Here is a 27,245-nt window from a genome sequence, read left to right on the forward strand (position 1 = left end):
AGCTCTTTATATATTTTTCTCAGGACTGTGTGAGAAAAGGTGGAAATTTCCTTCATTCCAAAGAACTATCCCAAATGCTTGCAGCAGTGTGAACTTTGCTAAAAGTACCCAAGAAAAATGTAATGGTCTTATAGTAGATGATAGATTAACTCTACCATCCTTTGTATGCTTTATACATAAAACTATATTTAAACTGTCATACAGTGTCGGAATCAAAAGTTAGACCAAGAGCACAGGAGAGAAAACCACCAATAATGATATGTGATTTATCTCCCTTCTGTTTTGATATAAGTATTTAAGATAGCAACTGAAACCAGTGACATGCAGTCAAGAGGAATATTTATAGTTTATAAGCCAGATTGAATAAATTACATAAATTAGAGAATAATCCCAACATTACAAGCAGTTGTTAAGAATAATGCAAAATAGACAGAGAATTCATTATTATCAAAGTAGGCAAAAATTCAATGAATAACTGTAAAATTTGCCATGGATTAAATCTCATCTTTGTTTCTCTGTTTTCAATGCTGTTTCGTTTAGGAAACACTAATATTGGAATTATTAGCTTATAGATATTTCTATTAAATTAAATTTTAATTCATGTACAACAGTAACCTTTTGTTACACCAAGCAGGAATGTTTTAAATGCATTTACTGATGTTGTTTCAAAGACATTATTAAGAAGTGTCTCAATAATTCACATTTTAAAAGAGATATTTAGTTCGAGTCAAATACTGTGGTTTGCCTTTGAAAAATGTTCTCATAAAATGAAAAGAAACCTTTTGCAGACCTTTTCAGAACAAGTAATAAAAAACGAGAACCTTTATAGAAGAAGCAATGAAAAGAGTGTCCCTTTATAGAATAAGCAATAAAGGAAGGCACCCTTTACAGAATAAGCAATAAAAGAATCCTCATTTGATTAGATGGAAAATCCCAGTTAAAAGTATAATAAACTGAAGTGGACAAGAATTTTAAGACAAGCAATATCATCAATAAGAAATTTACCATTACTGAAATAGCCAGCAAGAGGCTTTGTAAAATTATATTAGGTAAACAGTGACATAGATATCCCAGCAACTACAGATTTTAAACTATCAGGTCATTAAGAATGAAATGTCCAATTCTGAACTGAAAGTTTATTTTACTTTATTTCAAAAAGGGGTGCAGAAAATCAAAATATGCACCGAAATTATCAATACATTTATGCTGGCAATGAAGAAGTCTAGTGACTGAAACAAGTAAAAGATGTCAGTAGAATCAACATATGGTAAATCAAAATAACAAAATGTAAGATCTGTAAATACTAGAGAAATACATCATCTATTTTTATGTGAAATTCAAGACAACTTAAATATTTAGATGCATTTATATGAATGATTTAATTTTTTGCTTTCAATGAAAGTATGTTTTTTGTTTGCATAGGATCTTCAGAATGTTTTATTAATTTAAGATGAATTTCATGTAACAGCAATGAATGGATTATATTCAGTCAGAATATTCTTGTAATCAAAATACTTTTAATGTATTTTGAAGTTAATTAGAACAATGTAATAATATATGGATTTTATAACCTCAATCATCATTTTTATAATCGTTCACTTGTGCATAGTGATGGTAATTAATAATAGTCCTTTCTACTATAAGCACAAGGCTGGAATTTGGGGGAAGAGGATAAGTCGATTACATTGACCCCAGTGCATAACTGACACTTATTTAATTGACCCCAAAAAGATGAAAGGCAAAATCAACCTCAGCAGAATTTGAACTCAGAGCGTAGCTGCAGACAAAATACCATTAATCAATACCAATAATTAATAATAACACTGAAAATTAATAATAATAATAATAATAATTTGTTTCATAAGCATTACATTGTGTACAGAGACTGCTGTGTCCTTCAGATGTTTACATCACAACTATTCAAGTTTTCAGTCTGATTCCACTTTGGGTAAGTGTCTTTTAGCATAGTATCAACTCATGAAATATTAAATTTTGAAATGAATTTAGCAGTGACTGAAACTGTCTTCTTTATTATTAGTACAAATTTTTTCATTATTTTCTAGTTTCTTAAATTCAGTAATTAAAAATAAGTATTAAACATAAGTGATTACTAATATGTTACTGAAAATCATGTCTTGAAAACTAATAATAGTAATAATAGTGATTTCATTTGAAAAAAAGAACAAAGCTATATATGTTTTCAGTTGAAGCAACAACACAAGTCCAACAAAAATTTAGTTAAACATCAATGCCCATATCCTTTTTACAGGTAGTGATAGTAGTAGCCATGCTACTAAGAAGTTTGCTTGGCAACTACATAGCATCTTTGGAAAGCATCATCAACCAAGTGTTTTGGGTGAAATTTCATTGTCGGACAATCTATGGATGTCCATCAGAAGGAATATTCTTGTTCTTGAGTGATAAACTTAATTCATCTGTGCAAGTGAAATTTGCTTAACAGAAACTATATCTGAAGCATGCAGACCATCTTTCCAATTCTTTGATGGTAGACACAGAAGGGGAAGACTACCCAGTTTAACATTACCACCTGTCTATAGAGTACTGTTATCAATGTCACTTAGTTGCAAGCATTTGGGCTAAGTCTTTGGTCTGAGGATTACTCCTTCCCTTCTCCCAACAGACACAGTTGCCTTGTAAAGGATTATGAGTGTGACCATTTCACTCCTGACAAAGCCATTGAAAATAAAAGTTTTTAGAAAATGCATGATGTTTATATTAAGTTTATCCATGCAAGACTGTAGAGAATTACTCTGAATGAAAGATGAATTCCCCGAAATAAACATTTCTTAGTCAAATATAAAACCTGTAGTTAATATGCAATGAGAAATAGCAAACTATGACATTCACTCTAATCTCAATGTTATTATATAATGTTAAAACATGAAGATGCAAATGAAGTATAAGGCATCCAATGTGGCGCCCTAACACAACTGTCGTAACTGGCTCTTGGTTGGTTGTGACAATAAGCGTTCCAGTTAAACCAATCAATGGACAGCCTGCTTGTGAAATTACATGCAAGTGACTGAGCACTCCACAGACATGCATATAGTTCTCAGAGAGATTCAGTGTGATACAAAATATGACAATGCTGGCTCTTTGAAATACAGGTACAATTCATCTTTGCCAACTAAGAGGACTGAAGCAGTACTCAATGACAAAACACATTGCCAGGAATCAAACTCATGACCTAACAATCATGAGCTGAATACCCTAACACCTGATCCACGTGACTTCACAACTGACATAACAATCAGGATTCCTTATATTAGCATAAAGGTACAAATTTGTTGTCAGAGTAAAACTGACTGAATTAACCTTAGTATATTTTTATTGACCCACACATACCTGAGGGATGAAAGGCAAAGATGATCTTTGTAAGATATAAATTAAGAACAAAATGGTCTGAAACTTTAAAAAAAATTTAGTGTACCATTTCTACCTTTCTATCAGCCTTTAGAGGAAATGAAATAGTTTCAGCAGGTGATTTAAATTGTTGCACAGACTCAGCAAACTGGGATTTTATCTTTTTTTAAAGAAATAATTTTCTTTATCATCACTAGACTCTTTACAAATGAGGAAAGTGTTTATTACATAATGATGAAAGCAATAGTCTAAGCAGAGTACAATTCAAAAATAAGCACACAGAAAGCAGACTAATCACAAACAAAATTTTAAAAACACCTTGAGTGATGGTATATGAACCTTAATCACATTGGTTCTACTTAGTATAGAAGCAAACACACCAAAATCACTTCTTCAAAGAAATAAAACTATATTAGTCTAGAAACATTGATGACAGATTTGGAAACTTTATTGTTTTAGACGAACTACAAGGAATTCATATGAAAATATGATAATACATGAATACATATAAATCTCTAACACAGTCATGTTTTCAAAGTGACCTACATGCACATGAACACACACACACACACACAAAATATATATGTATAAAATTCTTAATGTTTCTTACAATAAGTCAAATTTATTGCAAAATTATTCTGAAGAATTTGGAATTCATTACTCAGCATATTACAAATGATCAAACATACTGAAAATAACGGCTTGGATTTTGCATTCTGCATTAATTTTGCTTGCCCAGTGCAGGTGACTGCTATAAAATTCTTTTCAGATGCAACCATAAAATGAATCTGTTTTGTCTCCCATTAGGAATCATAGCTGTGACTTCTTATCGTTTAATATTGAGAATTTAAAATTAGATAAGTTTCTAAGCGTAGTATTGATTTTGGTAAAAATCTAACTTTCAGTTGTTTTAACTTTGTCTTAATGTAGGCCCTACTGTCTTCTTTAAAGCTTTGTACTAGGAAAAAGAGGCATAGTTTCTTTATGAATATATTATAGGATCATATAAAAGACAGCTGTAATATAAATATAAATCAATTAGTTCCAATAAAAGTAAATTCACTTTTATTAGCAACTTGCTTCTCAGTAATAAAAATTACATGCCTGAACTATTGAATTGAAAGTTTCTGATAAAAGATTTCTTTTTAATTTAACATGCCAGGGAACATTGGTCATAGTAAATCTATTTCACCAAATTATTCTAATTCTAAAACTCTAATCAATGATATTTTTATGTCTTTTTTTATCAAGAAAACCGATAAAAAAATTTTAATGGTCATAAGATTCTTTGGCAAAAATAAATACTAAAAGAAACCCTTTTTTGAATCAACAAGGGCTCTTACTCTTTCATGAAATGCTCTTCAAATCAGTAAATACCTTTAATTTTGATCTAAGCAATGATGAAAAGATTCGGCCAGTTGTTAAGAATTCTAGAACCAATGTGTTCCCTTCTGATCTTGTTCAGTTTCAGCTTCTCTTCTTGCTAGATTTGGATATTTGTACTTCCTCTCATAAAAATTCTTAAACATTTCCTGTCAGTTGGATGTACTGCCAGGATCATAAAATTATATCATTCAAACACTTTCCTCAATCTAATTTATCCTTTAAAATGACATTGGTTTAAATACATAATGTGTATGTAGATAAGCCAGCAGTTATTAATATTTGTGAGGATGAATAATTTGGTTATGAGAAGAATCACTGAATATGAGTCAATTCCCCTGAAATTCAGCATTGAAGTACTCATAAAATTCATGAATGACTTAATAGTTCCATCAACCTCAAAAGGTATGCACATTATTTTAAGTATTTCATCACCTGAATATTTTGATAATTTTTTTTTATTGGGATATTGTAAAAATGCTTTCTGGATTGATAACCGCTTTCTGTCTTGAAACGATTCTATTTTTTTCAAATTTTTATCTTGAAGGGAAAGCATATAACATAATAAAAGACAGGATTTTCTCTTGCTAGACACCATTGAAGACTTTGCTAATATCTATGTCAAGGACAACTAGATTGCTTCTAGCTACCTGTTAATGGAATCTATCTCACATATCTTGGACTGAATGTTACACTTCTCCATCACAGTGAACAAAGTGGTGTTTTCTCTAGTCCTCCTTCCAACTCTCATTGCACCAAGGTTCAGCTGTATGTCTCACTCTTTTTGTAGTCATTAAAAACTTAATTGCTGTTACTTCTAACCACATATATCGCTATGTACATAATACCCCTTTCACTTCGCCATAACCTTCTAAACACAAGTATCCTTCATCTACAACCTCATACCAGATTCCACTGCTTCCATGGCAAGTCTGAAACTTCCTAAGGGGTACATGATAAAGGAGTCCTCAACAGCACAAAAACAGAATCACATCAGATACTAAGCCAACAATGTTGTAGTATAACCTCATGAACAAGATAGTAAAACTTAAAATGTTACTGCAATGTTTTGAATTTTTATGGCAAGTTCACATGTAAATTCTTGCCAAATGTACATCCTAAGATTAAACTTCTTTTTTCAGAGCCCAAAACTATGCATCATCTTGGTTCAGTTTCTGAAACTTCACAATGTTCAAATGCAATTTAGATTTGTATATTGATCACAAATCTGTAATGGTGTTGGTGCTATATGTACGAACACTTATGACTACATATCTGAAAAAGGCCACTGAGCTGATTGCAAAGAATTACTCACAAATACAGTCTAAGAACTGACTCACAAATATATTGTTTCTATTCTATGATTCCATGGTTTCAGATTGTTTTTTACTAGTTAGCTAAAGACAAACTCCAACATGTGTCATATAATAATACCAATCATCCTCTCATCATTCTTGATGTGTTTCATTCTACAAAACTCTCAGTAAACCCACTTTTCAATTGTTCCTGCCGTAAGCTGCTGCTTGATGGCATATTCTTTCCCTATGCAGAAACATTTTTATTATAGAAATTTAAAATTAACATTTTTATCAATTCAAACATTCTTGTAAGGCCTAAACCTGTCATGGCTGTGACCCTTCACAACTGGCTAAATGTTTCAAAATAGTTTTTTTTTTTATTCCTTAGGCCTATCATACACTGTAAGTCAAAGTTTAAGTTTTGGTACATACATAAATTTTAGTCAACTGGTTTTGCAGAAATTCCTAAGAATTTTTTTTTGTCTATCTAAGCTGTTTTTAGCATCAAATTAATAGATGTACTAGAGTGTCTCAGAAGAATAAAAAGAAAATTGGATTCTCAATGAATTAAAAACAAAATATAATATTCTCAAACAACTTTTTCCAAAATTTCTTACATATTACAGTACTTTTTTTAAATTTAGGAAAATCTTTTTTAATTTAATACAGAAGAATATCTGGTTGTCCATTTAGCTTCCTTACTCAATTTCACTGTCTTCATATTGCTAAAACTTGTTTTATCTGTAGCTGCTATCTCATGAAAAATAACAGTAAATTCTAGTTCATCTATCAGTATTTTTTTTTTCATCTAGATTACCTTCAAATTGAATTTGTATAGTTCTTAGTGCACAAATGAAAGCCAAACATCATTAATTTCTACACTGCATCAATCTCGCTACATCAAACATGAGAAGGCTTACAAGAACCATAGAAATACAGTTTTATCAAAAATACTGTCGCGATTTTTCGCCCATGAGTTTTCTCCCCTATAGTTGCAGGTACATTTTGTCGCCTTGAGAAGTTAAAATAATCACATCACTAGACTATTCCATAATCGTCAGAGCATTAAGTGCTCCTCATGACTGCAGGTTCATGATAAGGTTGTGATCCGTAAACAGATTTTAGTAGGAACCAGAAAGAGAAGTATGAACATGCAATGCACATGTGCACACTGAATTCATAAAATGGAAGAGAAGAATAAAAATGCAATGTCAAACAAGTTATATGAAGGTCTGCACGCCACGTCTGACACCACTATCATGCAGCTTAGCTGGAATTTTCTTGTTTCAAAATGGACAGCTGATTTGTTTGGCAATTTCCTTACAAAATTTTTATTTATTTACTCTTGTTTTCATGCCCTATTGAAGCTGACATTTGCCTTTAAAGTTGGTGAGGGAGGTGAAAAGTGAAACTGACACTCACGTGTGGTTGCACACTCACACACACACATGCATGCATACATACATGCATACTTACATAACATTCAAAACGTATGTATATATATATTTATGTATGTATGTGTATATGAAAGATAATGGGTGTACATATGTGTGTGTTTGCATGTGAACATGTTCAGCTTTATGTATGTGTGCATTTATATGTGTGTGTATGTGTGGGTTTCACTATTCAACTTATGGACAATGGGTGTGTGTGAGCGCATGTAAGCATCTGTTTCACTTTTCACCTCCCTCACCAGCTTGAATGGCAAATGTCAGCTTCAACAGGACACGAAAATAAAAAGCAAATAAATAAATAAATAATTCTCTATGGAAATAGCCAAACAAATCAGCTGTCCATTTTGACAGACTTGGTACTATCATCAAAAGAATGTCCATACACTCGTCATATGCAAAGACTGTATCACAAAGATTAGCTTTTCCACCTCATAGCCATAAAATACTTCAGCCCCCAACAACTACTCTGTCCAAAATCCAGGAGAGACTCACAATGATGTATTAATCCCACATATAGTATGGCACTATTACTACATACACCTACAAACATGCAAATGTTGAAGGTCAAATCCAATGAAATGCTACTTGATTGATTGACTTGAAGTTGCTCACCAACACACTGCAACCCTTGACATACAGACATGCAGTCTCTTCGCCATGCCTTTTATTTTAATATTACTACTATGATACCTGCTCCTTAAAGCTGATTGGTCTCATGCTACCTTCCCTCAGGCATTTCTGACTCACTCATCTCTCTTTCTCTTGTCACTCACATTGTGTTGCTTCACTTCACCACCAGCTTTATATTCATGCCTGGCACAATTTTTCTTCCTGTAGCTGTCAACTTGCAATTACTCAACAGGAACATTGATCATGATCTCACAATCTCTCAAGGTTTTTGAGGCCATAAAAACAGCTCTTTCTTCCAGTTTAGGCAACATTAGAAACATAAAAAATATAAATCTGATTCATAAATAATTTTCAGTTAAATACCATATTGTATGAATCCTTTGGAATAAAGTATCTTGCTTAAGTGATCCTTTGAACAAACTGAATACCAATGACTGAATTTGAAACCTGCTTCATTAAATAGGCAACCAAAGAATATTTACATTAATTTTGTGATTTAGCTATACAATCAATGATAAGTTGTAACATAACATAATGCTTGTAACAAAGTACTAATTTCTGAAACTCTTCTGAACCAAATGAATTAGGTTTGATAAAATCAATATAAGACATACTTTAAACCTGCTTACTAGCTGCTATGCTATCAGAAAAATCCAAGCTTTTAACCATTTAGTAATTCTGTCAGGCTTTGTTTATTTTAAGTATGTATTTCTCTATTTATCTTTCAACTAGATTTCTACTAATTTCCCTGGATATCAACAGACATAAAAGACTTAACAGTATAGAATAGGTCTATGAATAAATCCAATTAATTGCATTCCACTATATACACTGAAATAAATTATAAAATTGAAAACAACAAAATTAAGTAGGGGAAATAATTAATAAAAAATTTCCTGAAGCTGTATACACATTTATACTGCTATTTAAACATACATCATTACAAAACACATACTCATGCAACTACATAAATATACACATCAAATTAGATGTATACTTATATATTCATATGTACATAGTCATACATACCTCCTCATACACAAAAGCCTCTTTATCTTTTTTTAACCAAATCTGATTATGATTTTTTTCATACAGATTCTATGTAAAACAATAAAGGTAGACACTGTTTTGTTGCATAGGTCAATTTGATTTTCAGTATCGAACAATAAGAACTGAACTAAATGGAAATGGTATTAGCAAGGCATTATATGCCTTACAGAAATAATTAAATCTGGCATTGCATTTATAATGGCTACTCTTCATATAAAAAGCTATTCTTTAATCATGTGCAAGAAATGTATATTTTTTCCAATATTAATAAACCATGCATAAATTTATAGATGTATGTATGTATGTAAGTATGCATCAATTCACGAATATGTGAAAATATGAATATATGTATCTGCGTGGAACTGTATCCATATTTTTGCAGTTGAATACATTTTAGTAGGTAGGTAGGTAGGTTGGTAGATATGTAGGTTGATCGTTATTTTAACATCCAAAGGCGGCAAGCTGGCAGAAACATTAGCACACTGAGCGAAATGCTTTGCGATATTTTGTCTGTCTTTACATTCTGAGTTCAAATTCCACTGAGGTCGACTTTACCTTTCATCCTTTTGGGGTCGATAAATTAAGTAACAGTTGCACACTGGGGTCGATCTAATTGACTGGCCCTCTCCCCAAAAGTTTTCAGGCCTTGTGCCTAGAGTAGAAGAGATTATTTTAGCATCCAGTTTTCCATGCTACCATGGCTCAAAAGAAATTTATTGAAGAGCATTTGGCATGTAAAAACATGGCAAATATTCTTCTAGTCATCAAGTTTTACTTGTTCACAGAAAAGGTAATATTTCCCTTTGTCTAGGTTTCTAAATAAAGAGAAATACCTAATAAAATCAACATGTGTCATCTTACTGTTTTTTTCGTCTCTTCATTGATTGTATGGTTTTATTATGTTTTAAAATTTGTTATGTTAATATATTTATCTGCATGTATTTACATTATGCATATTTCAGTATTATGTATACCTATCATGTATTTGTGTACATCATTAATATATAAGTGCATAATATGTGTGTGTGTGTGTGAAAAGGGGACGTCAGTCTCCAAAACTTCAAAGTTGAGTAACATTTTCATGTTTGGATAAAATCCGAATATTTTTTCCTTAGCGAAAATATGAGATTTGCAGCATATTAGGAGGTCAGGGTACTTGATTCCAGGCAAAAAATCTGAGTTTTTTTTTTGCTGAAAATCATGCAGGTGTTTATCTGAAAATTTACCAAAAACCTCTGCATTTGAATTTTTCAATGGAAAAAACTTTTGTGTACATGTAAATTGATCTTCACTATATGCGCGGTATTCAATCAATGTGTAAGATGGCTGTCAAGCATGAATAGTGATTACGACGATGCGTATGATGTCGTCAGATTTTGTGGTGTTTCAGGGTCACCGGTTTTTGTTCGAAGGTCTGGGGTCTCCCTTGGTTTTATTAAAGTGTTATAAGTAGAAACACAAATCATGAACGCATTTCCATCTCTACACAAATACACACTCTCTGTTTATACAAGTCACTCACAAACCAAAACACCAATCACACAGTATTTAAATCAACTTAATAATAATAATAATATCAGCTACCCCACTCTGTCTCCAGTACCATTCTTCTCCCAACACTACACCTCCTCATGTGAATTCTAATTCTATTGCTGACCCCCACTGATACTGCCAGTTCACCTCCAAGCTGTGTTCTTTGCACCTGTACAAGTCGCTATTTGAAGCCCATCAAATGTCACATGTGTAGTCTAAGCTACCACAGGAGTTGCGTCGGCATTACTAAGGTTCAAGCTGAAAGTTTTTCTAATTGGACATACAACTGATGTTACTTCAGGTCTGACATCCTTAGTAGGACAGAACCTTGCTTTGAGGTCCAGATCACTGTTGAAGACTTTGCTGCCGCCCTCTAGGGTTTGTCTAAGTTGAGGCTCATTAATCAGATCCCTAAAGATGCTCAGATTTGTTTTGCTCATGTTCTCTCGAAACTGCTGAAGAATGTCTGCCTATCGAAGAACACTTCGGATTGGCAGAAACTGTTCCTGTTCCTTTTGGTCTCCCTCCACATGACGAATGGGAATAGTGGATCTCTCACTTCTTCCCTGAAACGGCAGTTTGAGCTGTTCGAACCTACCCCAACCACTGTTCATCTGAGGTTGGTCATCAGATCAACCCCGATCAATGGTCAACCACCTAACTTTAAGAAGGCTGTTAATGATAAATTCAACTGTTTGCCTACTTCCCTCTCTGTCCTCCCTCATTCCGTGTACCACAGACTCCCTCAAACAACTGAAGGAGAAACATCCTCCTACACTGGTCCGACCTACCAAGTCTTTTGCAACCCATCTTCACCCCTGACAATGCCAGGAGGGCAACTGACTCTTTTCCAGCAGATTCTGGGGTTGGGATCGATGGCTTACAACCTCAGCATCTCAATGATGGTATCTCCCTGTCAACTGGTAATGCTGGGCTCAAACTCTTGAAGAACCTAACACAGTTCATAAATTTGTTCTCGTCTGAGAGTGTCCTTTCCTACATTTGTCTCCTGTTTTTTGGGGCCAAACTATTTGGTCTCACTAAGCCCAACAGTGACCTCTGCCCCATAGCAGCTGGTTGTATTCTGTGACGGCGCACAGTAAAAGTGTGCATGTACTCAGTTTCTAACTGCCTAACCAAGGAATTTTACCTTATTCAGCTAGGAGTAGGTACTACGCTAGGTTGTGAGGCTGCTGCTCATGCCACCAGGGCTTTCACTAACTTGCCCTCTGAGTCCCCAAAGGTCATCCTCAAACTTGGCCTTTAGAATACTTTTAACTTCATCAGTCGAGATGTCATTCTCTGGGCAGTAAGGGGGAATTCCCCACCACCTTATCACTTTGCTTGGCAAGCTTATTAGGAGCCCTACTACCTTTCGTTTGTTGACCACCTCATCCCATCTGTCTCTGGAGTCCAGCCGAATGACCCACTTGATCCTGGCCTATTCGCATTGGGTATTGATGATGTTACCAAAACCTAAATGACTGGTACCTTGACGATGCTTGTTTGGGAGGCCCTCCTGACAAGGTGCTTGCAACTGCAAGGAATTTGATACAGGTCTTAGCATTAACAGCTCTGACTCCCCAACCACCAGCTTTGCATGAGTAAACTGCTAAACTGGTTGTTGACTCCCTCCCCTCAATCACGATTCCTCCTTCATCTGCATGGTGTTCCCTTCGATTCCCAATTACTGACCTAGCTTTTCAGTCCGTCTTTAGATCCAAAGTGGTTAACCACGAACAACTTTTAAAAAACCTTGAGGTAATTGGAGCCCACCTAAGGTTTTGTATATCTAGGAATTAGTTGTCAATTCCTAAGCTATGGCATTTTCTGAGAGTTAGTCCCTCTTACAGATTCCTGTTGTCTCTCCGATATTTTGACAACCTAATCTTCAGAAAATTCAAATTCTTGGTTAATGTCAAACTCACCCCAGACTCCCATGACCAAGCTGCTTTGCCCAAACAGTTTAGGCGGGGTCTAGGTCTGCACAAATGCTTGTCTTTATCTCTTCCCTATTTCCTTCCCTCCGTCTATGCTGGCCCCCTTTTAGTAGGCAACAACCTCTCCTCTCTGACATGGACTAACTCCAACAGGGAGATGGATGGAGCTCTATCAGTGGAGAGAGCTGGGTTTGTCAGTTCCGGTTGCAGTGGACAATAGACGGAAACAGAGAGTATGGGGCAATCTGCGTTCAGATGCTACTTTCAACTCTCTCCTTGATCAATCTAATCAATTTTCAAGGTGTCACTTACTTTCAGCTAATGTAAAATTCTCAGGGGACTGGATTGATGTTCTGCCTGTGGCCAACATTGGAGCTCTACTCAGTCTAGATGAACTCAGCATCTCCATCACACTCAGAGTAGGAGCTGACGTATGTAGGGGACTGAGATGTCTCTGTGGTAAGCCCCTCGACCCCACAGGTCTTCATGATCTGCCTTGCCACCTAAATGCTAGTCAGTTCGCTCGTCACACCAAGCTAAACCTAATCACTAAGCAAACCCTGGCTTGGATTAATATCCCCTTGGTTCTGGAGTCGTCGGGATTATCCAAAAGTAATGGAAAGAGACCAGATGGTATTACTCTCTGTCTCTGGGTTTGAAGTAGGTGCTTCATTTAGGATGTCACATTCTCCAACTCTTTTGCTCCCGCCCACATCCTGGATGCGGCAGTTAATGGGAGGGTCGCTGCTTCCGTAGCTGAATGGAAGAAAACCCTGAAGTATCAACACTTGGCAGTGAACTATCTCTTCCGACATGTGGTATTTTTGAGGCGTTCGGAGGGACTGGACCACTAACTGCGAATTTCTTGTTAACATTAGCAGCTCGCCTCACCGGTGTGTCAGATGATACCTGTGAGGGTGCTTGGCTTTCCCAACACCTTAGCCTCGCCAGCGCCCGTGGTAATGCTGCGAGCATGCTGGCTTGCTTCAGTAGGTTCCGTTAAACTTTGTGGTATGCGACCAGTTGCTGTGATAAAAAATAAAAACCTCTACAAATGGTTTCAATACAGTTTTAATAGAAAGATTTGGAAGGATTGGATGACAGTTCTCCAGTAAATTTCTTTCATGTAAATAAATGTTTATGTTAATTTAACAACTTGCCAGCAAAATCTTATAAAATGGCAATGTTCTAAAAGATGTACAGTTAAATATACTAAAACACGGAGTAAAAGCAACCGTTCTGATCACTTTGGCTGCCATGGGTTTTGCAGTAAATCACTAAATCATCCATAACTTTTGTCTTATCCTCTCAAATTACACCAAAATCTCAGACAATAACAACTAATATTGTATTTATTATCTGTGAAATTTATATAATATAAAACAACTTTGATAAAAACTTATACCTACTTTTCTGACGAAAACAATGCCGTTCTGAACATTTTGGCCGCAACTGCATGTGTTTACATGTTATATCTATATATATAAAACTCTAGTTGTGTGAGTGTCTGTCCCCTTCGATTTAGATTCCTAACTCCTCCCACATTTTGCGGTGCAGTTTAACCAAATACGGGTATCTTATAGTCGTGATTCATATCGAACCCGTCTGGCTATTAGCGCGCGTCAACGATGAGTCTACGATTTGAAAAATAATTTAACATCATTTTTTATTCCATTTTAATGCATAAAATGCATCGTATGTCGATGGCGGCGGAGTTGGTGTCCACGCTCACAGCTGCACCTGTTTGCTTCTCCCCCTTCCCTCCCTCGTGAAGCTGTGGGGAAGGGAGTGTAAAGAAATCAACGTCGTAATGCGTTGTGAAGGAGACCAGCGTTCTTTTAGAACGACGACTTCATGGCTTGAAGACACCAAAACAGAAATGGCTAAGAAAGCCCGAATTGGCATCTATAAGGGAAGTAACTCTCTAAAAATGCTTATATAGTTATTTCCCTTACAAACCCGAGCAACGCCGGGCGATACTGCTAGTCTTTATATATAAAAGAGAGGTTGTGTGCTGTCTGTCTCCTACGATTTAGATTCCTAACTACTCCCACATTTTGCGGTGCAGTTTAACCAAAACCGGGTATCTTATAGTCGTGATTCATATCGAGCCCTTCTGGGTATTAGCACGCGTCTACGATGAGTCTACGATTTAAAAAAAAATTTACCATCAATTTTTCCCATTTTTAATGCATTTTTGGCATATATAAGGGAAGTAACTCTCTAAAAATTTATTATTAAATCTCAGAACGTAAAAAGCTACGATAACACCGCCCCCCTTTGTGGTTAGCCATATTGAGATGGCTGTTATACTTTACATCTCTAAAAATGCTTATATAGTTCCAAACCCGAGCAACGCCAGGCGATACTACTAGTCTTTATATATAAAAGTGAGGTTGTGTGCTGTCTGTCTCCTACGATTTAGATTCCTAATTACTCCCACATTTTGCGGTGCAGTTTAACCAAAACCGGGTATCTTATAGTCGAGATTCATATCGAGCCCTTCTACGATTAAAAAAAAAATTACCATCAATTTTTCCCATTTTTAATGCATTTTTGGCATATATAAGGGAAGTAACTCTCTAAAAATTTATTATTAAATCTCAGAACGTAAAAAGCTACAGTAACATATGTGGTTAACCATATTGAGATGGCTATTATACTTTACATCTCTAAAAATGCTTATATAGCTATTTCCCTTACAAATCCGAGCAACGCCGGGCGATACTGCTAGCATGAAAATTAAAATATCTAACAAAAAATTGAACAAAAGAATCGCGAAAAACCCGAGAAGGCAGCATACAGAGTTTTTTTATATGTTGCCTTCTCAGTTTTTTCGTGTTTCTTTTCTTATTCAAATTTTCTTTTTAGTGCGTTATATGTGGTCTGTGCCTGATGAATACGTTCACATTCCTCAACATATGAAACTATTAGTAACACTTACAGACATGTACTGTGTCCTTTAAATAAATAATATTTATCTGTCACCGCATGGTTACTCTGTTGCTGAATTTTCTATCACAGAACAGTATATAATATATATATATATTTTTTTTTCACACAAACACAAATATAAACGTTATGCGAACGATATTTTGAAAACAAGTGTTTAATATTTAATTTCGTGCGTGTGTGAAATTAAATATATAAAATTAAATATCTAAGTATTTTCTTACTTTTGCTTGAAATAATGTTTTTTCTACAGCAACCGGCAACATGTTTTGATATCGTGGTTGACTGTCGTCTGGTCTGTTTGAATGTCGTCTGTTCGCAAGATTGAATCAAGTGATATATCCTTTAAACGGTGTTCCTTTTTCCTTTTTTTAATTTTCTTTATTAAAAAAATTACCTAATTTATTGAAGTAAATAAGTGAACAGAGAAGCAGAAAAGCAAAAAAAGGATAATATTATAAACTATTACGATAACAATTTTATTCTCTACCCCTCATTCCCTATCAATTAACTCCATCAGAAGTTATATACAGCGTTCGTGTGCCTATGATGACGTACATCTGTGTGTGCGCGTGCGTGTGTGTGTTTGAACTTTTATCATCACTTAGCATAATTAGTTTCCAGTTTTTAGTTTATTTATTTATTTGGAAACAATAAAATTTTGCAGTTTAAATCTTATCAAAATACCTGCTGCCCCAGCAGTTGATATGCCGCTCACTCGTCGCTCTATATTTTTATATTTCTCATTTACCCCACTCACTTCATTTCTTTGTAGTTTTACTTTCCTTCTACCAGATTGTCAGGTGTGGAACACTGTGCTGTATTGTAAGAAATGTGCTTGTGTGTGTGTGTGAAATTGATAAACATAATTTACAAGGGAAATTTAACACTACTATTTAGTGTCTCTGACTGTTACTCCCTCTCCATTTGTTTTAGTCCCTCTTTACCAGTGTGACCAACGAGACACGTGTTTTATTATTATTATGTGAGAGAGCAGTGCATGCCATCAAAGTGACCCTGGGGTAAAATATACGAAGCCCAGTATACCCATCATAACTACCTGTCTGATAAGGATAAACCAGACACATGCATCACAACCATATGTGCGCGACATGGTGATCTCATACCAAAATAAACAGCACATGACCTTGCAGGTTGGGCCCAGTTAGAATTTTCTCCTGGTCGAGTAACCCATCCTGCTCAAAAGGTCCCCGATTAAGGGTTGTTTAAGGATGTTGAACGAAACACCCATGTTTCCAGAGGTGAATTATTCAAACCCCAAAGAATTCCTCTCAACACATGGCTATGATGCTCCCCCACTTCTGCTTGTGATCAGAGATGCACATATCGTCAGCCACTAAGAGACATGCTCAACTGGTTAAGGTCAAACAACTGACAAGCAAATCTGTGGTATTGAGCAGAATATTTGCTGTAGCCCATCTTTTATACCAAGACTGCATCTCCGAAAATATTTTGACAAATTAAACTTAAATGTTGAAGTGAATCGAACGGCTTTTGTGTGTTTCTGAAATGGCTTATAAACACCTTCCACGCTGCAATTGTTTTCGATTCAGCACACGATCTCAGATCAAATTACTTGCTATGCGAGTACACCTCCGTAATTATTATTATTATTATATGTAAAGCAGCGAGCTGGCAGAATTGTTAGCATTCTGGACTAAATACTTAGTGACATTTCGTCTGCCCTTATGTTCTGCGTTCAAATTCCGCCGTGGTCGACAAATCAAGTACTAGTTGAGTACTTGGAGTCAATGTAATCCACATACCCTGTCCCCCAAAATTTCAGGCCTTGTGCCTTTAGTTGAAAGGATTACATGTAAAATACCATTCTTAAACTCTACAAACTTGACAAGCTGCAAATTAAATTACTCAATATGAAACTAGTTATAAATTAAATTGCTCAATATGAAACTAGTTATAAATTAAATTACTCAATATGAAACTAGTTATAAATTAAATTGCTCAATATGAATTAATTTTTCTGCCTTTAACCCTCCAATACGGAGTATAGGCCACTTATAATTGAATTCCATGTTGCATAATTTTTCGTTTCTGTACTTATACTCTGCCATGAATGTCCCCCTGTCTTTAATTCCTTTTGTGTTGATCTACACCACGAGTTCTTAGGCCTACCTCTCTTTCTATATCTATCCGAATTCCACTGTGAAGCACTTTTCGCTACATTTGGTGTGTCTTTTCTAATTGTGCTACCAATCCACTTCCATTTTTTCTTAAATATTTGCTCCCTAATCGAAACTTGATTCGTTCTTTGCCATAACTCCATATTGCTTATGTGTTCAGGCCATCTGATTTTAAGTATACTACGCAAGCATCTGTTGATGAATGATTGTATTTATTATTTGATTTAACTTTTGTTCGCCATGTCTCACTCACCGCTTTATATATCGAACTCGGAATCTTGGGGTTAGTGGCCTGCGCTCTTAACCACTACGCCATGTCCCCGTGGGCCGAAACGTTGTGTTAACAACCAGGATGAGGGAGACATGGCGAATTCAATATGAAATTAGTTATAAATTAAAATATGAAACTAGTTACAAGTTTTACACTTGGATAAATATATTAACCTAACATACATAAATAAAAAGTACTCTTTTTAAAGTGAAAACTTATGAAAACAAAGAGAAAACTGAAACTGTGAAATTAGATTATGTTAATAACAACGCCAATAATGTCCTTCCAGTAAAAAGAAATGTTCATTATCAACTTAAATACAGTTCTATATTTAAGAGATGAGGAGTTATGTACATTATTTACAATTGACGGATATTTGTCTTCATCTCGGCTGATATACCCTCCAGCCTTCACCAGGTGTCTTGGGGAAATTTCGAACCTGGGTTCTCATTCCTAAGGTACTTATCGATGTTATTATTATCGTTCAGGTCACTGCCTGGAATCGAACTCGGAATCTTGTGGTTAGTAGCCTGCGCTCTTAACCCGCCATATGCCCGTGGGCCGAAACGTTGTGTTAACAACAAACAAGATGAGGGACAAATACCAGTCAATTGTAAATAATGTATCAACTTAAATGTCAATAAGCCCCATTACTGAAAGGGTGTAGCAGCTATGTAAAATTGACAAATGTTTCATTTATTTACATACAGATTTCAACTACTGTATGCATGATTAGAAAAGGAGATAAATTCCACTGGTCATACTTAAATGTTAACGGGGCAGATAACCCATTGAAGACTACATATGATTAAGATTCATATATCGACATGCATATATACATATGTTGATTTCTGTTGATAATAAATTCAAGTGTACAAGCTGCATTCAAAAAACAAACTAATGAAACATGCATCTATTTTACAATGCAGCTATAGTATTTCTAGTTGTGAGTTATTTATATCATATGTGTGTGTATGCACATATATGTATGTATGTGCCTTTATCTTATTCTAAGCTATCATTGGAGACAAATATGATTCAAAGCAATTAAAGAAAAACTATAGGATCTTTACCTTTTGACCGACAGATTAAAAAAAAATTTTTTTGATAACTAAACACTTTCAAACTTCGGACACTGGTAGAATGTGTCATATAAAACATCTTTTACTCTTAGCGCTTTTGAGAAAAGCTTATAATTAGGAAATTATTTCACGTTAAAGTTGTCGTATTTCGGTAATTTCAACCAATCAATGACGTGTATTCAGCTGAATAAAATTACTGCTGTTGTTTGTCAACGAGAATTTCCGGCAGTGTATATTTCGTTTGTCACTGTTATTTATGACAAACCTAACCCTAAAACCCTAGCCTTAAAACCCTAACCCTAAAGCTCTAACCCTAAAACCTTAAAGCTAAAACCTGTACAAATGCACGAATAATGTCATAAATAACAATGACAAATGAAAATACACAACAGCAGTAATTTTATTCAGCTGAATATATGTCATTGATTGGTTGAAATTATCGAAATATGACAACTTTAACGTGAAATAACTTCGTAAATATAAGTCTTTCTCAAAAACGCTAAGAGTAAAACATGTTTTATATGACACATTCTACCAGTGTCCAAAGTTTGAAAGTGTTTAGTTACAAAAAATTATTTTTTAAATCTGTTGGTCAAAAGATAAAGATCCAAACTATAAACTATAGCTATGAGTTTGGTATGACATTTATAAAGTTAGAAAATTGGTAAACATTCCCGCAAATGATAAAAGCATTTGATACTTCAAGATTTTAAGTTCTTCCTTAAAATCTATTCAGAAACAATAAAACTAAAGTAGTGCATAATGTATGAATTCAAAGGTAACAAAGAAATTTAGCCTGTCTATTAAGTTAAAACAAATGGTTAGCATATGAAAGTGAACATCATTTTTGCAACTATACACAAATATTAAAATTTGCAAAATGCAGCCTATCCAGCATTATGAAAATGTTGAGACAGAGCATCAACAATAAACAATGAATCAAAGAAGGCATTTGATCATGAAAATTCATGCACACCTGTATTCAGTAAATAATCTATCTGATACTCACTAATAGAGCTTTTAGAAAGAGTGATGGATATTATCAGAAGAATGAAATGAAACCCTCGCATCTATGAAAACAACAGAAATTCCATCAATCACAGGCAGTTTAGGATTTAAAAGACAAAAATGTTATATATCAAAGACTTCGAAAGTCTTGAAGTAGAACTCCTAGAAATGTTCTGCAAGATATGATTCAGGATAAAGAGATAATTTCCAGCACAAATTCAACTCAGGGATAAAAAAACATCATACATGAGTGGCTGTGTGGTAAGTAGCTTGTTTACCAACCACATGGTCCCGGGTTCAGTCCCACTGCGTGGCACCTTGGGCAAGTGTCTTCTACTATAGCCCCGGGCCGACCAAAGCCTTGTGAGTGGATTTGGTAGACGGAAACTGAAAGAAGCCCGTCGTATATATGTATATATATATATGTGTGTGTGTGTTTGTCCCCCTAGCATTGCTTGACAACCGATGCTGGTGTGTTTATGTCTCCGTTACTTAGCGGTTTGGCAAAAGAGACCGATAGAATAAGTACTGGGCTTACAAGAGAATAAGTCCCGGTGTCGAGTTGCTCGATTAAAGGCGGTGCTCCAGCATGGCCGCAGTCAGATGACTGAAACAAGTAAAAGAGTAAAAGAGTAAATATATATACACACTGAACCACAAAAGAAGTGTGATTTTTTCAAATGTCATTTTTATATGGTAAATTCTGAGAATTTATTTCAGGGATGTAAGTGTAAATACTCAAAGGTTTATGGCTGAGACCCAAATTGCAGGTAATCTTTCAATTTTCCCTGAAATGAGACACCAAAGCACAGTTGCATTGAATGCTGTGGGTGGCAGTCACAAACAGTTGTCATGATAACCGAAATGCACATGCATCTTGTAGAATCTGTGAGAAAATGGTCTCATTTTCTTCTTGGACGTAACTTCACACTAATAACAGATCAAAACATGTGGCTTTTATGTTTAATTGTCAAAAGTGCAGTAAACCTTTTAAAACTTTGATATTCAAGTTTGGGTTTATAACATATCTCATGGAGGTTTTGGATATAAGAATCAACTTGAAACATGTTCCTGACATTCGTAATTTGGATGCATCGTGTATGACCCAATTGTTAGTAGCCCAAAGAGAACAAGCTATCAGCCAATTGCAAGCAGGGTATCATGCCCTGGTTGTTGCGAAAGATTACAATGTCAATGTCAGCACCATCTTTCGCCTACAACAGCGATACAGCACCAATAGCACAGCAGACCGTGCCCACAGAGGTGACCACTTCATGCACCTGCAACACCTCTGTGATCGCTTCAGACCAGCCAGTGTGACACATCACAAGATCATTGGCATTGGACAGTGACCCGTCAGCAATGACACGGTATGATGTTGACTGGCTGCCAACAACCTGTGTTGACGTCATCCTGCTCAAGAGCCTGTGCTCATCGCCTGCTACCATCAGCAAGACTACAGTGAGCTGCACAGCATCAACAATGGAAGACGATAGTCTTCTCTGACAAGAGCTGGTACTGTGTTTCCACCTCGGATGGCAGAATGAGTGTGTGGCATAGGAGGGGTGAATACTACAGAGATACATGTGTCATAGAGAGAGATGCATGGGGTGGCCAAAGCATCATGGTCTGGGGTGCTATAGGCCTGAATCAGAGAATTGTGCCCCATGTGTTCCAAAATTTTAGTGCAGGCAGAGGGAATGGCATCATAGTGCAGCGGTATATTGACCAGATCCTAAGACCTCACATCGTGCCTTTTTTTTAAATGCGTCACCATAGCCACATGCTCTAGTAGGACAATGCACCCTCCCACATGGCCAGGGTCACCATGGACTTCCTGCATCAGTACAACATCAGAACCATGCCATGGCCAGCTCTCAGCCCAGATTTGAACCTAATTGAACACTTATGGGATGAAATCCAGAGACAGCTGAACCAGGTGGTCCCAAGTCCAACAACTCATGTGGCACTGGAAGCAGCTTTCCTCAGGGTATGGGCACAAGTGCCAATGGCTTTTGTGAACCACCTCATGCACTCCATGTACCGATGGTGTATGGCCATTTTGAACACCCAGGGAGAGCATACACGTTATTGAACATGTCATGTTCAATCTCGATGCCCACTACCAGAACACATGACAAAGACCCATAGGCTGTGGTCAAAGTACATCCATGAAATTGACAATAAATTTATCAAAATTTATCTCAGACATAATGAAATTAAAACATTTCACAGTCACACGTCTTGCATTTGTTTTGCGTTTCAGTGTATATAAGTAAATTAAAAATGTGAATGAATTAAATAAGGGTACCCACAATAAACTTCTAAAAATCATCATTACGATTAGCTACAAAGAAATCAAACATCAGGCAAAATTCATAGCAGGTATACTAAAATTAGACAATATATTAATGTAAAGAATAAATCACCCTGAAAGACCATATAGAAATTTTTACAGCAAACCAAAATGCAGGTTGATAAATCTTGTGAAAATTTTACTTTAGTGTAGTCAGTAAACATATTCTAGACAATATGAAAGATAAAATTAAGGAAGCCACCAACTTACAGAAATAGAATAACAAGAACAATGCAAATAGTTGATTGTTTAAATAGCATCAAGAACAAAAGCAGATCGAGTTTATTCAATTCAACATTCTCAAGTTTTGCCCATCAATTTCCATATAGCTTTTCATCGTGGCTTGGAATTCAAAAGGAAACACAAAACCATCTATAGCAGCAATATTGGAATGATGTTTACTAGGAAATTAACGTCTTTCACTGACTAAACATGTAATATAAACATCAGTTACCTATTTAATATTTGCATAATGGAGCTGAAGTAAATGACCTGGTTGTATTATATGTTTTAGATTATTAAAAATGAAATTCAAAACTCCAGATATATGATTACTCAAGGAATGCAGCCTCACACAATACTTATCTAATATATTATTAGAAAAGTATAGTAAAAAATTTAATTAGCACACTCAAGGACTTGGCTTGAATATTACAGTCATGAACAATATAAACATATTTATCTTCCTAGACATAACTTTAGACCAGGAAACCAGAAAATATCAACGATATAGAAACCCAAACAAAAAGCTCGTGTACATTAATCAATTCTAACTATATTCAATATATTAAATCTTTAGCTTCTCATATAACTAGATGAATATCCAGTATATTCTCAAGGAAGGCAACCTTCATAATGCTGCCAGTTACTGTAATAATGCTTTAAGAAAATAAAATGAGTATAAAGAAAAAATAATTTATTATCCATGTAGGAACACATTTTTTGGTTTAAATCAAACTTTCAGTGATGATGAAAATCAAACATAACTAGAAATCCTTTATCTCTAATTAGATTCATATCCAAAACAATAATACCACAGATTATTTAACTAAAAGCATCAAGATCTATTATAACCATGCAAAAATGATAGCAGCATGAGGTTTGAACCCTGAAGGACCAACCTGAATAACATCAGTAAAACTAAGTGTAACTTTGGAAAGAGGAATACTACAGTATTATCAATATATGCACAAAAAAATAACATTGAATTATTGTGTAGATTTGTCTGTTGGTCAAACATCAAACAGAGTATATCCTACATGAATATAACTGGGGCAATGTTAATTGTGCATTACAGAGGAATAAAATAACATGACAAATAGATACTTTAAATGGAAAGACTGATGTAATATCAAAATGTCTTTACACAAACAAACTGTATTCAGTCAATTACAACAGACGTTCAGTCAAAAGTTTACTATATGTTGTTTGGTGGCGCCAAACACCAGTAATACTTTGATATTACATGTAAAACAATTCTTATCTGATAAAATTTTTTGAAGCAGTGCAAAATACGCCAACTTTATCCCTTCACCAGTAATATATATATATATATATATATATATATATATATATATATATATTGATAGAAATGGAAACAAGAGAATGAAAGAGACCTCGATATTATGTAAATAGAGGAATTTATCTGTAAATGTAATATGTGACAATTATTCTGTAGGCATGATAAAACTTCAAGTTTCGGATGTCGGGGTGGAAATCCACACCGCCATCTCTTCAGTTATCTGGCCATCGGCAAAAATGCTATGAAAATGACCATTAAATTACTGTGTGATTGACCATTATTAAGACAAAAGAGCTATTTGAATGACTGCTAAGTGAGGGGAGGGAGTAAAAGTAAGGGGGTAAAAATGTTCATAGTATTCGTGTAAGCGCGCATGTCCATATATATATATATATGTAGAGAGAGAGAGAGAGAGATACACACGCATACACACATACACATACACACATACATATTAATATTTATCTTTTACTTGTTTCAATTGTGAGACTACAGCCATGCTGGGCACCACCGTGAAGAACTTTTAGTTAATGAATCAACACTAGTATTAAAAAAAAATTAATTTCATAAGCGTGATATTCCTTATATCAGTCTCTTATTCCGAGCTGCTAAGTTACAGGGAAATAAACACACAAACACTGGTTGTCAAGCATTGGTGGTGGACAAACACAGACTCAAAGACACACACATAGATATATATTTATATATATATATATACAACAAGCTTCTATTTCTGTCTACCAAATCCACTCACAAGGCTTTGGTTGGCCCGAGTTTATACTAGAAGACACTAGTCCAAGTTTATCCTTATTTCTTTTGAATGAGAAAACATGCAGTACTTTGTTTGTGTGTGTGTGCGATAATAATTTAATTTCAAATAAATCATTATGCTTACAGGGTAATATGTGTAGGTAATCTCTACAAGTCAAGATTCTGATAAAAGTAACTTGGAATGCGAATAAATTCTTTAACATTGTCTTCAATATCATCAAAGTCTCATACCACAAAACAGAGAACAGATAACATTAGTATGGGCATCACTAAGAAGCAAGGTGTGAGTATGATAACAGTAAAATATATCTTAAAACTACCAGTCTATGAATATTCATTTGTTAATCTACATTTGCAGCTACTACTTTGCACCAACTTCTTTCTTTATTCAAAATATACACATACAGAATATTGCTTAGTGTATGTATAAGTTGTTGCTGCAAGTGATCTAACAATTCTATCCAAGAAAACAGTGTAGATTACATTGAGAGAATATAATAACAATAAACTGACTTTGTAAGGAATCTTTAATAATATGATAAAAAATATTTAAAGCATTTGAAATATGTGGTAGTTGTATAATGGCATTAGAATTTCTTTCAAAGATTAAAGTTCTTATCTTAAGAACAAATCTAGAGATGGTAAGATTTGAAACAGTCAAATTTTCTTCTGAAAAAGAACTATTGTTCTGAAACCATGAAACAGCTACCTGGAAATCAGAATCCTACTTTGATGTTCACTAGTTTATCCTGAGAGAATATTAGTGATGGAAATCACTGCAAAAATCCTAAGCACATCAAAATACATCCCGACCTTAGGCAAGTACTTCAAATTTAAGCTATTTCTACCAGGTAGTTGTTTCAACCCAGTGAAGTGCATAACAACATGTTTATAAATAAAATTCAGATTGAGAGTAACAACGTATTCTTTTCAGCACTCTTTGATTTTGAAAATTTAGTAGTGAATGGAAGTTATTGTAATGAAATCTACCAAATTGAATGGAGGAATTGCTGCTGGATTTATTTAATGAAACTCTGAGGAAACAAAATTTCAAATTTGTGATGAAGCCCGAGAATAGCTGTGTAGTTAAGAAGTTTGCTTCATAACATAGTTTTAGGTTCATTCTCACTGTGTAGTACATCTGCTATAAGCCTTAGGCTAACTGAAGCTTATGAATGAAATTTGGTAAATGGTAAATTTATGAAAACTGGTCATATGTATGTGCATGTGTATGTATCTATACACATGTGTATGTGTGTGCAGCATGTGTCTACACACACACACACACACACACACACACACATATATATATATATATATATATATATATAGGGCATTACTATACATAAATGCCTCACACTACAAAGGACTCTTAAAGTCAAACCTATCATAATTCTTAAAAGCCCACCTCTCACATAGATATATAATGAGTGAACAACTCTATGTACTATGCAGGATACATTTGGTGTTCGTCTGGTATGTTGATGTTTTTGTTCATTTTTTATGTGTCTTGATTATACCTGCACTGACGATTAAAAAGTGCATTTTGTGCACTAATTATGAAATCATATGATCTGTGGCTGAATCTGTTTTTAAGATGCTCACTTTGAGAGTTGCATTCCCTCATGTTCGATAAAACGTGTTTATTTTGGTAGTTTTTGACTTTAATCTCTATACAATATTCTAAGGGGAAAATAAGCAACTATAATATTTTGCAGTGTGAAATTTCATATATGGGTTCAGCACCTAATGATCTGTAGAATACTCAATCTGAGCAAATAGGTCAGAGTTTATTAGCCAATATAGGTTTGAATAATAAAGGTAAAACAAAAGTGATCTAAAAGGAAAACAATTCAATAGAAAATGCTGTGTAATTCAGTAATTTATAATCAATTAAACTCCATAAGTTATATGACTAAATACCATCCAAGATTGAACAGAAGTCTTAAGACTACTCGTCACGTTCCATCAAACGAAGTAACCTCCTTTATTATATCTGAGTGAACACATGCATAAACATGCCCACATTTGTGTATTAATTAGCATCTTTGACTACTAAATATCTACTTATTTAATAATTTTGTCTTACAATCTTTTGAATGTCAGAAATCAATATTAATTGCCAAACATTCCACATGAATTGTAAATGAGCTGACACCTAAGCAAGTCTTGCATTCATTGTACAATGAAATTTTGTATTAATTCTCACATTCAGTAAACTAAATTGGAAAACCTATATGTAATCTGGAACATTGAATTGCAGAAAGGCATTGATGAAATTAAAGCTCACCTATTTATCATTTGCCAGTCACTTCTGATGAAAACCATCCTAATTAGAACATATCTGGAACGAGAACAAAGTATATTAAGCATGGTAAGAATTAAACAATGAAATACAGTGATCATAATTGTTATGATGATAATGGTAATAAGTTTGATGAAGATTGTA

At 34.7% G+C, this 27,245-nt stretch overlaps 1 protein-coding gene across 11 annotated transcripts in view; it reads right to left on the bottom strand.

Annotated features, from left to right (window-relative positions):
* Nucleotides 1–27,245, bottom strand: part of LOC115215814 (MAGUK p55 subfamily member 7) — a 930,620-nt gene that overhangs the window by 802,724 nt on the left and 100,651 nt on the right. For all 11 annotated transcript variants that reach the window (XM_036506006.1, XM_036506002.1, XM_036505998.1 and 8 more), the window contains one exon: nucleotides 27,087–27,140. The gene's annotated coding sequence lies outside the window, so the exon portion shown is untranslated. The remainder of the gene's footprint in view (nucleotides 1–27,086; nucleotides 27,141–27,245) is intronic.

This window comes from Octopus sinensis, linkage group LG9 (genome assembly GCF_006345805.1).
Source record: "Octopus sinensis linkage group LG9, ASM634580v1, whole genome shotgun sequence".
NCBI lineage: Eukaryota > Metazoa > Mollusca > Cephalopoda > Octopoda > Octopodidae > Octopus > Octopus sinensis.